This window comes from Procambarus clarkii, chromosome 84 (genome assembly GCF_040958095.1).
Source record: "Procambarus clarkii isolate CNS0578487 chromosome 84, FALCON_Pclarkii_2.0, whole genome shotgun sequence".
Taxonomy (NCBI): domain Eukaryota; kingdom Metazoa; phylum Arthropoda; class Malacostraca; order Decapoda; family Cambaridae; genus Procambarus; species Procambarus clarkii.
The window spans coordinates 9,903,446-9,920,253 of NC_091233.1; the positions used below are offsets into that span (position 1 = coordinate 9,903,446).

Sequence of the window (16,808 nt, forward strand, 5' to 3'; positions counted from 1 at the left end):
TCTGAAGGGGGAAGTGAGTATTGAGCAGTACTTAAGACGGGACAACACAAGTGACTTGAAGAGTACAACCATTGTGATGGGATCCCTGGATTTGAAAGTTCTCGTAATCCATCCTATCATTTTTCTGGCTGACGCAATATTTGCTTGGTTATGCTCCCTAAACGTTAGGTTGTCAGACATCATTATTCTCAAATCCTTTACATGTTGTTTTCCTACTATGGACACATTTGATTGTGTTTTGTACCCTGTATTATGTTTAAGGTCCTCATTTTTACCGTACCTGAGTACCAGTACCTGGAATTTATCACTGTTAAACATCATGTTATTTTCTGATGCCCAGTTAAAAACTTTATTAATATCAGCTTGAAGTTTTCAATGTCTTCAGCCGAGGTAATTTTCATACTGATTTTTGTGTCATCTGCAAAGGATGATACGAAGCTGTGACTTGTATTTTTGTCTATACAGTGGAACCTCTATTAACGAGTTTAATCCGTTCTGGCAGCGAGCTCGTTACCTGGAAAACTCGTCTTTGGAAACAAATTTCCCCATTTAAAATAAAGGAAATAAATTTAATCCGTTCCACTCCCAAAAACATCCATACTTGTATGACTTTTTTTTATGTAAATATAATATTGCACATGTAAATATAAATGTTTTGTTGTAGTGTTTTAATATTTACTTTACCTTATGAAGAGTACTGTAACCCCGCGATTATCCGGGATTCAAACATCCGGAAAACGCCCTTATACGGCCAAAATCGCGATCGGATAAAGTTATCACAATATCCGGCCAAAATAGCCACAGGGACCGGATTAAAGCAGGTTTAGTCGGATAAAATGTTGGGGCCTGGTTAATTTTCTGCAGAAATTACACTATCTGGTCAGTCGCCCGGATAATCGTGCCTTTGTCCGTATATGAAAACATGAGGCGGGCCATACGGTATTAATCCCGTCTGCCCGAGACTCGAGGCGCATGGTGTAGGTGGGGGTGGGGTGGGTGGGTGGTGTTGGGAGAGTGGGGAGCGTTGGGAGGGACCACCTGGGGGGATTAGGGGGGAGATGGGGAGTGGCCTATACACTACAGTACAGTAATTACTATCAATTTTAGAACAATTCATCATAGCCAAAATCAAAAGAAATACTAGTAATTATGTAATAAAAAATTCCATACAAGATTCCTAAAAACAATTTGCACAGGCTGAAGTTTCCTTCAAAAATATAAAAAAATTTTCCTCCTGGCGGTCTACGTAACGTGCCTCCTCCCTGCCCCGACTGGACCTGTCCAGGCCTGGTCAAGCCATGTGCTCTCTAACCTCGTGTTACACCACAGTGCCGCACCATTAGTGAAATATTTTTTTAAATAACTTTTTTATTTTCATAGTAACTTTGAACATTTTTGGCCAAGACTATGTCTGGTAGCAGCATGAATCGTTCTGGAGGTGGTAAGAGGAAGAAAGTTGTCCTAACACTTAAGGACAAGCTACGTGTTATACAACTTTGTGAACATGGCCGGTCGACCTCAAGTGTTGCCAAGGAATATAATATAGGCACTAGTACTGTTTCTGATATAAGGAAACAAAAAGAGAAACTTATGCAATTCATTTCAACCTGTGAAAGTGAAGGTGCAAGCACTAGCAGAGGTTGTGGTAGAAAAACTATGAAAACTTCGACGCATGTGCAGTTGGATGAGGCTGTGTACAAGTGGTTTGCTCAGCACCGCACAGCTGGCGTGACAATTCGCGGCCCAGAAATACAAAATGCTGCAAGCAGATTTGCTGAAAGCCTTGGAATAAAGAATTTCGAAGCGAGTGAAGGGTGGGTTGCAAGGTTCAAGGGTAGGCATAATATTGTGAAGAGGAAAATTGTCGGTGAAAAACTGAGTGCAGATGAAAGCAGTGTAGAACCATTTAACCCTTACACTGCTCAGGGGTCATATGGACATTTACACCCCTGTGCGCAAGAAAAAAAAAATTCAAAAATTTTTTTTCGTCTTCTAAACATGTTAATTTGTGTCCCCTGAGCACGGAAAAAATAAAAAAAATATCGTAGGTGACATATTTTGGGCACAATTGACCGAGGAAGTCTGGCAAAAAGTGGGCGTTGACAGAGCGGTCGTCAGACCCAGTCAGCGTCACCCGCGTTGACAGATGGGAGTTGCCACAAAGATATTACCTAATTGTTTCAATGTCTCCGATTGATTTTTTCTTAGTTTTTTTGCAGTAATATTATTCAATAGTGTGTATTGTAATATATTTATATAATAAAAGTGGTTAATAATCGCTATACTCAAAAGTATGATGTGCATATTAGTGATTCAATTATTATGTTTATAAAACAATAAACAAATAGTTTTGCTGCTATTACACTCTATACACAGGTTATATATAAGTATTGGCATGTTTTGGTCACCATAACGAACCACTAAGTTGGTATTAAGAGTCGAAAAGCAACGAGGAGTTACCGCCACACACCAGCCAGCCACTCGCTGCCACTCCCTCAACACACGCACTAAACTTTCTCCCCCAACAATACCAGTTGTGGTGTTATTACACTATATACAGACGTTATATATAAGTATGTGTATATTTTGTTCACCACAACTGTACAGCTAAGCTGATATAGTTAGTTCAGGCACTAAGAGTCGTCGCTATACACAGATGGCGGCTCCCTCACTCATTCAAGGTCACACGCACTAAACTTTCTCCCCCAACAATACCAGTTGTGGTGTTATTACACTATATACAGACGTTATATATAAGTATGTATATATTTTGTTCACCACAACTGTACAGCTAAGCTGATATAGTTAATTCAGGCACTAAGAGTCGTCGCTATACACAGATGGCGGCTCCCTCACTCATTCAAGGTCACACGCACTAAACTTTCTCCCCCAACAATACCAGTTGTGGTGTTATTACACTATATACAGACGTTATATATAAGTATGTGTATATTTTGTTCACCACAACTGTACAGCCAAGCTGATATAGTTAGTTCAGGCACTAAGAGTCGTCGCTATACACAGATGGCGGCTGGCGGCTCCCTCACTCTTTCAAGGTCACACGCACTAAACTTTCTCCCCCAACAATACCTTTTGCAGTGTTATTACCCAATATACACATATTATATATAAATATCTACATGTTTTATGCACCGTAACTGTACACCTAAGCTTGTAGAGCGCCCAAAGAGCATAGTGGCCACCCTCTAAACAGCTAGAGAAATCGTGCAGACGACGTCACCTCCGTCACCCATATGGCTCCTCCCAGCATAATCCTTTTGCTGTTATTACACTAATACACACATTATATATAAGTATCTACATTTGTGTTCACCATAGAGAACCACTGACCTGGTATGGTGAACGCAAACAATAACAGGTGGCCACACAGTCAGTAAACGATGCTGTCTCCCTCCGTCTCTCAGCATCACTCCTCACACAGCGCTAATTATTACAACAATCCTGCTATTATCACAACCCTGGTTATTTATATCACAGTCATTGGTCATCTGTAATATTGTCATCGCTAAATAATAACAATTATATATTTATTTTGACATTTTTCGGCGATGCTGTGGTCATCAATGCTGTTCGCTCATGCTGCGTGCGCCGGCCTTGGTTGCTCCAACAGTACTGTGCCTCTCACACCTGAAAATATTGCCCACGATTTTTTTTTTAAATGGCATCTGTTTACAAGAGCCCTGAGGAAGCTACTGTGAACCCCGTGTAGCCGCGGGCCATTTGAATCAGGCCTGGCACCCTATGGCGTATATATACGCCATGCGCACCATGGGACATGTTACTCAGGGCGTATATATACGCCATGCGCAGTTTAAGGGTTAAACATAAATTACGAGAATATATTGTGGCAAATAATATATATTCTTATCAAATTTATAATGCAGATGAAACTGGGTTGTATTGGAGGAGTTTACCAGAAAAAACTCTAGCAATGAGGAGTGAGGGTTGTGTGCCAGGACGTAAGGTTTGCAAGGACAGGCTCTCAGCCATGATGTGTGCGAATGCCGACGGCACAGACAGAATCACGTGTGCAATTGTTGGCAAATCTAAGAAACCAAGAGCCTTGCAACATTGCATGGACAGACTGCCAGTGAAATATAATAACTCAAAAAACCAGCGTTGAATGTAATGAAACGCCATTTTCTGGGTGAGTCCCGGAGGCTCCCCGGAGCTATCCCAGGCTGATATGCTAATGTCAGACTTTGGCATCAGTCATGTGTATGGAGTTCTTAGGCCTACCGGGGACCACGGCCAGAACCGGGCCCCCTCAGAGAGGCAAGGGGAGCAATGGCCTATAGAAGCCCCCGTGTAGTTGGAAGCATTCTATGTCTGCCATCGACCGGAACAGGCACCCAGAAAGGTAAGCGCCCCAAAACAAACCCCTATTCTGGTTAAAATTGCTACCTAAAACCGAACTAGTGGATAGAACTCCCCAACCGAAAACAAGCAAACTAGTGTGACGTCACACACTGCCGCGCCGCTGTCTGCGCAGCTCCCCCCTCCCCGGGAGGGGGAAGGGGGAGCCCCAGACCCCCTGCGCCGGCTACCCACACCTCAGTTCTTGAGGCTGGATGTCAAAAACGCGAAAAACCGCCGACCGGAGGGAGGGAGGGATGCCGGGGAGCCTCCGGGACTCACCCAGAAAATGGCGTTTCATTACATTCAACGCTGGTTTTCTGGGGGGAGCCCTGTCGGCTCCCCGGAGCTAACTACCCACAGACAGAAAAAGTGGGACTTACCCGGGAGGCGGTCGTCGCTCACGCCTCAACTCGAAGCCGAGACAACTGGCTGCAACCGCCGACCCAAAGCAACACAGGCCCGACGAGGCCCAGGGACATTCACAAGGTAACGAGCAGCCAGGACCCTGTTCGACCGCCAAAATCCCCGCGCCCGAATATCAGACCAAGACATTCCCAAAGACGGCAGCAAGAGCCGCGAACGTACGAACGTCATGGGCACGGGGATAGACCGCAGGCTGGCTGGACCTAATAACCCTGCGGACGACCTGAGAGACCCGAACCCGCGAACAGGGAAGAAGGGAAACCGGATCAACCCACAGCACGTTCCCGGACACAGAAGCTGTGGCGCGCAAATAACGGCGAAGCGCCGCAACCGGACACAAAACATGATGCACCCCTGGCCTGACCAACCAAGCATCAACCACCCATGGACCCCTCCGGAACGCAGCAGTCTCATTCTTCGCCAGAAAAGAAGGAGACGGCTGCAAACGAACAAAACTATCACCACGACCAAAAGAGCAGAAACCCCTGCGCCGGAGGAGAGCATGAAGCTCCCCTACCCGACCCCCAGAGGCCAAAGCCAACAAGAAAAGTGCCTTGGAAAAACAATCCTGGACCGAAGGGGCCACAACGAAACGAGGAGATGAAAGGAAAGCGAGCACTCTGTCCAAAGACCAGGACGGTTCAGGCGACGCATGAACAGGCCGGAGGTGAAACAATGCACGAGACAGCTTGTGAAACGGCGCAGACGTAACATCGAAACCGAAAGCAAGCTGAAGCGGCTCCGCCAGCGCCGCACGATACGAAGCGACAGTGTTAGGCATAAGATGACGGTCCTGAAACAACCACGAGAGGAAGGACAAGACCACCCGAACAGACAAGGAGCTAACACGACGAAGACGCAAAAAGAAACGGAAGGACCGCCAGGAAACTTCATACTGCCGCCGAGAAGAAGCCCTCAGGTGGGACACCAAGAAGGAGGCCACCTGATCACCATAGAGATGATGATAGACTCGAGTCAAAAAAACCATACGCGAAGACTCGAGAAGATCGAACCAGCTACGTGACGTACCGGCCCGATCTGCTGAAAAGATGCGGAGCCGCGGGAAAACCCTCGGGTTCGGACACCGAGCAACCAGCGCCTGAAACCAAAGCTGCGCCGGCCACCAAGGGGCCAGAAGGACAACTCTCCCTCAGTAAGTCTCTAAGCGAGTCAGGACCTGGAGCAACAGCCGAACCGGGGGAAAGAGGTACAGGAACCCCCACCTCGACCAGTCTAGCCGATAGGCATCGACCCCGACGGCCTCGCAATCGGGGAAGGGCGCCGCATAAACGGGAAGACGCCGCGACCACGCCGACGCGAAGAGGTCCACTTCGGGGCGCCCGAACGTCTGGTAAAGCCAACGGAAGGACTCGTCGTCGACCGTCCACTCCGTGGAGAGGGGAACGAAGCGAGACAAGGCGTCGGCCAAGACGTTGGACACGCCCCGTAAGTGAACCGCCAGGAGAGCCAAACCCCGAGAACTCAGCAGACGAGTCACCCGAAGCGACCAACCCCAAAGAGACAAGGACCGCATCGAACCCCCGCGGTTCAGGCAATGAACCACCGGAGAGCAGTCCGAATGGAGCCGAATCGTCGATCCGCGGGCCACCCGAATCCTCCCCAGAGCAAACCACACCGCCGCGAACTCCCGCACCGTACTGTGAGCTCGACGGAAGGACGGATCCCAACGCCCCTGGCCGGCCTGGTGAGCACTGGTCACAAAACCCCAGCCGAGAGACGACGCATCCGTGTACACATCGAGCGAGGGCTCGGGTAGGCGCCAAGGCACTGAACCCCGAAAAACCCGAAGAGGAAGCCGGTGACGCAGCAACCGACGCAAGTCCCCCGGGGGTCGAACTCTGCGATCGCGAGAGAGGCGGAAGGGGGAACCCCGAAGGAACCAGAACAGCCGTCGAAGCCAAACCCGACCCGGCGGGTAGACCACCATCGCGAAGTTCAGGCTCCCGCACAGCCCCTCGAGCAACCGCCGGGTGACCCGAGGGCCCTCCAGAAACAGACGAAGGCGGGACCGCAGCCGCAGGAGAGACTCCGGAGGGAGAGACAAAGAGGCGGTTCGAGAGTCCCACACGAGACCCAGCCAAGTCCGAACCTGAGAGGGAACCAGATGGGACTTCCTCCAGTTCACCAAGAACCCGAACCCGGCGAGCTGGGAAAGAACCAAATCCCTGGCTAGCAAGCAAGCTGACTGGCTGGGAGCCCAAACCAGCCAGTCGTCGAGGTAGGCCAACACCCGAACACCTAGGAGACGCAAACGAGCCACCACAACCCGTGTAAGGTGTGTGAACACGCGAGGTGCCAGGTTCAACCCGAACGGGAGACAACGAAAGCGGTAACTCAGACGCCCCACTACAAAACCGAGCCAGTCCCTGAACCGCGGATGAAGCGGGACATGCCAATAAGCGTCCCAGAGGTCCAGGGACACTATCCAAGCTCCCGGCTCCAAGAGGAGCCGAACCTGAGACAGCGTAGTACCGAAAGGAGGGGCAATGAACCCAGGGGTTCAGACGGGACAAGTCCAGAATGAACCGCAGGTCCGCGCAGTCCCGGTTCGGAACCGGAAACAGACGGGAAACCCATCTGAAGGACGACGTCGTTTCGACGACGCCCAAGCGTACCCACTCCAAGACGACTCGACAGAGCGCAGGGGAAGAAGCCTGCCCTGCCAGCCCCGACCCCCCAAAGGGGGGGAGGGGCCACCCAACGCCACCGCAGGCCGCGAGACACGACCCGAAAGGCCCACGAATCGGACCAGGCGCGGGCGAACAGCGCAAGCCGCCCCCCCATCGCCCCGTCAAGGGGGCAAACCGCGAAAGGGCCGGCGACCCTTACGAGACCCAGAACCCCGCACAGCGCGAACACCGCGCCGACCAGACGAGGGAGGGTCCGCAGGAGGAGCCAACCCCAAACCTGACACCAGAGGCCTACTACGACGAGAGGAACCCCGAGCCCTGGCACGACCTTTCCGGGAAGACCCACCCCGGGCCCCCCGGAAAACTAACAAGTCCGACATCGGACGACAAGCCGCCGACGCAGCCTGAATAAACTGCGCCACGGCCGACTCCCCAAACAGGAGAGGACAAAAAGGTGAAGAACGCCTAAGAGCCAGAGCCCAAGCAGATTCCACGGAGGAACCCAGCACCGCCTGCCGACACGCGAGACGGGAAGCATAGAATAGGGAAACCGCATCCCGCAAAATCGGCGTGAACAGCTTCAACAAGGCAGCCGACGAACGCGCAGCCGAGGACAAGGTGCCGGACCCCGCGACGGACCCAAGCGTCCCCACATCCTCCACGAGCCAATCCGAAGACAGCTCCAGGAGGGAAAAGAACCGCAAGGCCGAACACAAAAGGCCCCGGGCGCGCAAGTCCTCCGCCACGAGCGCCGCCGAAAGGGAGGGAACCTGCACATGGAGCTGAATAACGCCCACATCGCGGGGAAGTGCAGGGGCAAACAAGCACTCACTCAGGTACTCAAGTTCACCCCCCAGGAAAACCTGAAGCACCGTGGAAGCTTCCCGCCACTCCAGCGTGCGGGAACGACAGAAGGAATGCCAGGTATCCAGACCAAACAAGGGGCAGTCTGCTAGCCAGGACGACTCCGGAACCTCGTAACGGAGCCAGAAAGGGACGAAGTCCCAAACCTGAACGTGGACGGATCCATTTCTGAGGCATAATCCGGGTCATGCAGGAGGTAAGCTGCAAAGGCTGCTCGCACCACACCAGGTTGGATGCTATAAGCCGAAAACCTCCGGAAGGACGGAACCGACATACCCGGGGGAACACGGAACCGAACCCGGGGAGGGGCCGACACCAAATCCAACTCGTACGCAGAGGGGGGAAAAGAAAACCCCACTCCCTGTAACAATAAGCCCCGCTCAGTGGGAAGAAAAACCCAGGCGGGGTCCAGCGGGGCCCAATGCCCCCAAGTCAGCCCCTCCCCAGCCTCGAGGTCCGTCACCACAGGACCCGAGGCCGAGTCCTCTCCCCAAGCCCCGACCCCACAAGACAAGGACGGAGCAGCCGGAAAAGCTGGAGGAAGGGGGGCCCACTGGTCAGACCCTGAAGCTTCGGCCGGGAGACAAGACTCGAATGCCTCTGCCGCCCCCCCGGAAGGGGCAACCCCCGAAGCTGCCCGAGTCTCGAGATCAAGTAACCCCTGCTCCGACCCCGAAACCCTCAGACGCTTCGGGGCCGGAAGCAGGGGCGGGGGACCAGAACGAACAGAAGGGGAAGGACGAGGAGGTGCGGACTGAACCAGGATCGAAGCGACCCCCACCCCCAAGTCCGGGTCTCGAAAAGCAAAGCGGGGCAGCCCCGGGGCATCCGGGGAAGCAACCAACCGAGCGCGTTGCAACAGACGAAACCTAGACTGCAACGCACGTGCCGCCCGTACCCGAATAGAATCATCAGAAGATTGGGTAAATTGAGTCACAAGCAAGCAGCAACACTCACAGGACTCAGGGTCGAAAGTATCACCGACCCAACAGGCAGCGTGGCAGAGGCAAAAACAATGAGGGTCACCCTGAGACAAGGGGACCGAGCAACCCTCAAACTCGCACACAGCGAGTGGGGACTCCGGGGTCACATCCATCGGACCCACGCGCCCCCTAGGGGATTCCCAGGGTCCTGAGCGTTTACTTTAAGAGGACTCGCGCTCAGGTAGTCCCAGGCAGGGTGCTGCAAACCGGCGCCCAAAACTACCAAGCAAACTTCTAAAGCTGAACCCCAGGGACGTGTACACTCACGGGGACCTAGCAGGGGGCGCCACCGAGGAGAACAGTGGAAGGGCAAAAACAAACTGAATAAATTGACAGAACCCCCCACCAGGCAAAAAGAAAAAGAAAAACAAAACCCCGCAAGAGGACAGCGAACCCCAAGGAACAGAGCCGGCCGCGATGTCGGGAAATACAAGCTGAGCACCACCCTGCGCCCCTACCAGTGCAAACTGCCTCTTACCTGCCGGTAACAAGGGAGAACAGAACACCCAAGAGCCCAACAGGCGGCCGAAAAACCGAAAGGTAAAACGGACCAGCAGAGGCAGACCCCGAGGAGCCTGTGGAAGGTGGCCCCAAGCCCCAAGGGCAGTACTTACAGGGCACCTAGGGAAGGCAGCCCTAGGCGCATGCAGCCCGAGTACTGAAGATAACTCCTGGCTCTCGCACCCACAAAACTAACACCACACGCAAAGCACAGTGCAGTAGCGACACCGGAGCCAGAGCACACGACCATCGCCTATAGCATCAGCCTCAAGAACTGAGGTGTGGGTAGCCGGCGCAGGGGGTCTGGGGCTCCCCCCTTCCCCCTCCCGGGGAGGGGGGAGCTGCGCAGACAGCGGCGCGGCAGTGTGTGACGTCACACTAGTTTGCTTGTTTTCGGTTGGGGAGTTCTATCCACTAGTTCGGTTTTAGGTAGCAATTTTAACCAGAATAGGGGTTTGTTTTGGGGCGCTTACCTTTCTGGGTGCCTGTTCCGGTCGATGGCAGACATAGAATGCTTCCAACTACACGGGGGCTTCTATAGGCCATTGCTCCCCTTGCCTCTCTGAGGGGGCCCGGTTCTGGCCGTGGTCCCCGGTAGGCCTAAGAACTCCATACACATGACTGATGCCAAAGTCTGACATTAGCATATCAGCCTGGGATAGCTCCGGGGAGCCGACGGGGCTCCCCCCAGAAAATGCATGGTTTACACAGATCTTTCTTTCCTGGTTTCATGACGTGTTCTGCAGGGAAGTTCGTGCCTATCAAATTAAGAAACTCAAAATAAGGCCAAGCGAAGTTCGGCCTTTACTGTTGCTTGATAATGCGCCTGCCCACCCCAGAATTGACACGTTAACCTCACATGATGGCAAGATAACGTGTATGGCACTTCCTCCTAACACAACCTCTCTCATTCAGCCTATGGATCAGGGAGTTATCTGTGCTACGAAGAGGTTGTACACCAAAAAAATGCTAAACGAAGTTTTGGTGGTTTTGCCTCTTCTGGAAGATATTGAACTCGGTGTGGATAACAGGGCTAAAAAAAACCTTCAGAATTTGAAGAACTATACAATCAAGGAAGCCATCTATAACTGGGCCAAGGTGTGGAGTGAATTAAAGGAATCGACTTTGAAAAATTCCTGGAAAAAACTCATGTCTACGGTCAGAAATGAAGAGGATGAAGAAATGGATTTTGAAGGATTTACAGATGAAATCCATGGAATGTTTAGAAATGCCGGCGAAAACTTAGAAAGACAGGATGTGGTTGATTGGCTTGAACAAGATGCCAATGATCCAGGATATGGTGTGATGAGTGAAGACGAGATTCTACAGTCTGTTACCGGTGAGGTGGACGAAGAGGATGAAGAAGGCAGTGAAGAACCAACACCAATGACCACGAAATACAGTGTACTCATGACGTATGTTGACGGATTAATAAATTTTTCATCAAATTGTGCTCATCCAGAGGTTGGAAACATGTATCCGTACCTTAGGCGAACAAAAAAGCTGATCATACAACTGGCCAGTGAACACAGAAGGCAAGCAACACTTGATTCATATATGGTACGAAAATCAAACCAAGCGCCTTCAACAAGTGAGGCGGCACACGCAACCCAAGTGCCTTCAACCAGTGAGGCATCCTCAGCAGACAGTGAGAACTAACTTTGCCTAATGAACTGTACAGTAATTTTAAGTGTTAATTTTAGTGTTGTGTTACTATAAGTTACGTAAATTGTCAAGAATTTTTAACTTCAAGATGTGTCATCAATCAAGAAGACGAACAACAAAAAGGTAAGTTGAGGTTTCTAGTTGAATATTTAATAATTATATGTGGCATGTCAATTCAAATTATGTTATTTGTAGTATAAAAATAGTTGGAAATGGTTAGTTTTGGACTCGTAGGTGAAAAAGTACGATTATCTGAAAAACGTGCTAATCCGGCTGGGGGTCCTTCCCATATAGTCCGGATGAACGAGTGGAGACAGTAGTTGCTGGCTTGAGGGAGACGATGGGGAGGTGGGAAGGATGAGAGGGGTTATGGTGTGGAAGGAGAATCCACCTCTGAGTCAGGCGGACTCTCTCTTCTTGGGAATTTCACCCAAATTTCATTTCAAATGTCACACAAGGATGCATTAGACCAGCACCAAATAAAAAACTACGTTGATTACACTCGTCGTGTCAACAATATAATAGTCTTACCACGAAGATACAATACAATGCCGTTTTCTCAAATAGGCAATGTGGTTATTAAAGAAAACGGAAATTTCATGGCAAACATGTATACAAACCCCAAGTCGATCGGATAAGAATTGGATTTTACAGAAATATTTGCTCAAATGACGCTTGAGCGCGGTGTTTGGCTGCATTCAAGAGAAAAAAAGTGTGTTACGTTCAAGCGACATATACCTGCGAAAGTGATAACACTTTCATAAAGTGTTATCACAAAGTGATAAATTAATTAAACATTTTCACACACCGGATTGTCACTGCTTTATCAGGGCAGCTTTTCCAAGAATGCATTCACCTTTTCAAACATTCCAAACACTTCCCTGATCTCAGTGGAAGAGGCAGCATCCTCCCTTACCTCCTCATTCCCTTACTAATGGTGTAAATTGTTGATGAGGACCTGCCATACTTCCTTGTGAGATCAATCACACAGACACCACACTCATGCTTTGCTATAATTTCCTTCTTTAAATCCACAGTAATTGTGTCTTTCTTCCTCTTGACAACACTATCTTTTAGCAAGCAGCTTCTTTGGAGACATCGTGTGTTACAAATTGTAGTCGCAAAACCACTAAAAACCCGAAGAAAAGCTCAAATAAATCCAGAGGGATGCTTGTCGTGTGAGATACAACAACAACACTGGCGTCGGAGGCGTCCGAGAATTTGCGAGAACCCGCGAGACGCTAGGAAGCGCCATGTGGTTTCACTCGTTAATAGAGGCGAGCTCGTCAATAGAGACAAATTTGCTGCGAGTGGCTTGCTCGTTACTGGAAAAACTCGTTAATAGAGCCACTCGTTAATAGAGGTTCCACTGTATCTGATATGAGAATAAGGAAAAGCAAAGGTGCAAGGACTGTACCCTGAGGTACAGAGCTTTTAACTGCGCTTGGACTAAATTTTATATGGTTGACCGTTACTCACCGAGTCCTGTTTGACAGAAAATTGAGTATCCAGCGTCCTACTTTACCGGTTATTCCCATTGACTTCATTTTGTGTGCTATCACACCATGGTCACATTTATCGAAAGCCTTTACAAAGTCCGTGTACATCATATCAGCATTCTGTTTTTCTTCTAATGCCTTAGTGACTTTGTCGTAGTGCTCAAGTAGCTGTGAGAGGCACAATCTTCCTGCTCGAAATCCATGTTAGCCTGGGTTGTGAAAGTCATTGGTCTCCATGAAATTGGTGACCTGACTCCTAATCACTCTCTCAAATACTTTTATTATGTGCAATGTTAGTGCAACTGGTCTATAATTCTTTGCCAATGCTTTGCTCCCTCCCTTGTGTAGAGGGGCTATGTCTGCTACTTTAAGTGCATCTGGTATCTCCCCGTGTCCAAGCTCTTCCTCCACACTATACCGAGTGCCTGTGCTACTTTGCATTTCTTTATAAATTTTGAATTCCACGAGTCTGGACCTGGGGCCGAGTGCATGGGCATGTTTTCAATTTCTTTTTCAAAGTCTAGTGCGCTCATGTTGATATCAGTTATATTTACAGGGGTTTGAATATCCCGCATAAAGAAATTGTCTGGATCTTCCACTTTCATGTTGTTTATTGGAGTGCTAAACATGTCCTCATACTGCTTTTTTAGGATTTCACTAATTTCTTTGTCATCCTCCGTGTATGAACCTTCACTTGTCCAATAGGTCTTCATAGGTCCAATACTGGCAGTAGTTTTTGCTTTTGATTTAGCATATGTGAAGAAGTATTTTGGATTTTTCTTTATTTTCTGAATTGCTTTCTGTTCTAACTGCCTTTCTTCAGTTTGATATGAGTGTTTCAATTTCTGCTCGATTTCTTCAATCTCCCTATTTAAATTATTCCTTCTTGGACGGGAAATTCGTGTCTGTATAAGCATTTCCGTTATTTTTTTCCTGCGTTTATAGTGTCGTCTGCATTGGATCTCTTTCTGGCTTTCCTCAAAGGAACATGTTTCAGACAGACTTGATACGCTTCCGAAGTATCGGTCTGTACAATACAGTATCAGTATACTGTATCGGTCTCCCAAACCAGTTGTTATTACCAGCAGATCAGTATAAAAGAGGCCGTTAAATTGAGTGGATACTGTATATACAAATTGTTTATAAGTGATTGCTCTATCAAATGCCATAGAGAAAAGGAAGAATTCATAATAAATGGATTTTTCTGGATATTTATATCGAGACTGATACTTGTAGAATTACAGTATCCACTCAATTTAACGGCCTCTTTTATACCGATCTGCTGGTAATAACGACCAGTTTGGGAGACCGGTATTTAGAGTCTCGTGTAACAGTCTGGCGGTCAATATTACCGAAGGTCAGTATTGGGTTTGTTCTGGCATCAGGGGGTCCTCACATGGCAAGCAGGCCGCCTACCTCTCATCCTCACCCTCACCCTTACTCCTGCTCTCCTTAACACCCTCACTTCCTGCCTTCCCCATCCCCCCCCCCCCAAGACCCTTCTGGGAAATGGCTCAGTAGACTGCCAGCCAGCCAGAGACACATGTATTTTATAATTTTTTATTATCCTAATATTACTACACAAAATCTGTAAGCAAAAATATACATGGTGATGTACATCCAGAATTTAATTAACAAACATCTGGTTCACTGGGTCAAGTGTGTTAGGCTTATCAGTGAGCCGGTCCCTTCCCCACCACCGACACCCCTCCTCCTCCCCCCTACTTCCCATACACACGCTGTCTTTGCTTCACCTCAACATCTATCGCTCCATCCCTCTCTTCTTCCCTCCATCCCTCCCTCCCATCCAACCATCCTTCCCTCCCTCCCCTTCATCCCTTCATCCATCCCTCTCTCCTACCCCTCATCCTTCCCCTCCTTCCCTCCCCTCCATCCCTTCCTACCTACCTCCCTTCCTCCCCTCAATCCCTCCCTCCTTCCCTTCATCCCTCCCCTCCTTCCCTTCATCCCTTCCTCCCTCCATCCCTTCCTCCCTCCTTCCCTCCCTCCCTCCCTCCATCCCTCCCTCCCTCCCTCCCTCCTTCCATCCATCCCTCCCTCCCTCCTTCATCCATCCATCCATCCATCCCTCCCTCCCTCCTTCCATCCCTCCCTCCCTCCCTCCCTCCCTCCTTCCTTTCTTCCTTCCTTTCTTCCTTCCTTCCTTCCTTCCATCCCTCCCTCCCTCCTTCCTTCCTTCCATCCCTCCCTCCCTCCCTTCTTTCTTCCATCCCTCCCTCCCTTCTTTCTTCCATCCCCTCCCTCCCTTCTTTCTTCCATCCCTCCCTCCCTTCTTTCTTCCATCCCTCCCTCCCTTCTTTCTTCCATCCCTCCCTCCCTTCTTTCTTCCATCCCTCCCTCCCTTCTTTCTTCCATCCCTCCCTCCCTTCTTTCTTCCATCCCTCCCTCCCTTCTTTCTTCCATCCCTCCCTCCTTCCATCCATCTCTCCCTTCTTCCATCCATCCATCCAAAATTTTAAGAAAAATCTGGTTCACTGGGTCAAGTGTGTTCGGCTTATCAGTGAGCTGGTCCCTTCCCCACCACCGACACACCACCTCCACCCCCATACTTCATATACACACGCTGTCTCTGCTTCACCTCAACATCCATCACTCCATCCCTCTCTAACTCCCTCCCTCCCTCCATTAATCCATCCATCCCTCCATCCTTCCATCCATCTCCATCCTACCATCCATCTCCATCCTCTCCCTTCCTGCCTACCACCTAGCCTCTGCCTGCCTCCCTCCCAAGCTCTGCCTGCCTGCCTCCCTCCCTCCCAAGCTCTGCCTGCCTCCCTCCCAAGCTCTGCCTACCTGCCTCCCTCCCAAGCTCTGCCTACCTGCCTCCCTCCCAAGCTCTGCCTACCTGCCTCCCTCCCAAGCTCTGCCTACCTGCCTCCCTCCCTCCCTCCTTGCCTCTCCCTCCCTGCCTCCCTCCCAAGCTCTGCCTGCCTGTCTGCCTGCCTCCTTGCCTCTCCCTCCCTGCCTACCACCCAGCCTCTGCCTGCCTCCCACCTAAGCTCTGCCTGCCTCCCTCATTGCCTCTCACTCCCTGCCTACCACCCAGCCTCTGCTTGCCTGCCTCCCTCCCAAGCTCTGCCTGCCTGCCTCCCTCCCAAGCTCTGCCTGCCTGCCTCCCTCCTTCCCTCTCCCTCCCTGCCTACCTCCCAGCCTGTCTGCCTACATTTCAGCCTCTCCATCCCTGCCTGCCTGCCCATCCACCCACCAGTCAGCCATCACTGACACAACGAGTGCATTTGGAGCCAACATGGTGCATGGATGTTCCTTGATTGTGCAGATATGTCCAACAAAGTCATGGAATGAATACTCCAGCCTCATGACAAATCAAAACAATGTGCCGTGAATCTGTGACATCACAGGGTAGAAGGCACTAGAAAGGTGAACCAAGTGGCTGTCTATATAAAATATATCTTACCTGAATATTACTTGAAAAATTACCGACACTTAACTTTGAAAATATCGGAGCTTTGGAAATAACGACCAGGGTACAACCCCATATAGGCCGTTAAATCGAGTGGATACTTATGATATCCTTGTCATTACGTCATATTTGCGGACATCAATAATAGTCACATAGTTGTGATTTTGATATGGAATTGTTCACCAATGATTGTTCTATCATGTGCCAGGTTCAAGATGATAAATGCATAGAGATTTTCTGTGATTTTTTCTTTATAATGGATGTAGGACCTCTATTCTTTTCACATGGAAGGGGAGGGATAGCCTGGGGGCTGATGGGTAGAATGAATTCTGTGATGGAACAAATCGGCCTCGTCCCATACAGTTCGTTCAAGCGAGGACACACTGTATTTCATTTTACA

The 16,808-nt window shown here is 49.9% G+C and overlaps 1 protein-coding gene across 2 annotated transcripts in view; it reads right to left on the bottom strand.

Moving 5' to 3' along the window:
- The window catches only part of LOC138349821 (uncharacterized), a 114,180-nt gene that overhangs the window by 79,128 nt on the left and 18,244 nt on the right, over window positions 1-16,808 (bottom strand). The window lies entirely within an intron of this gene.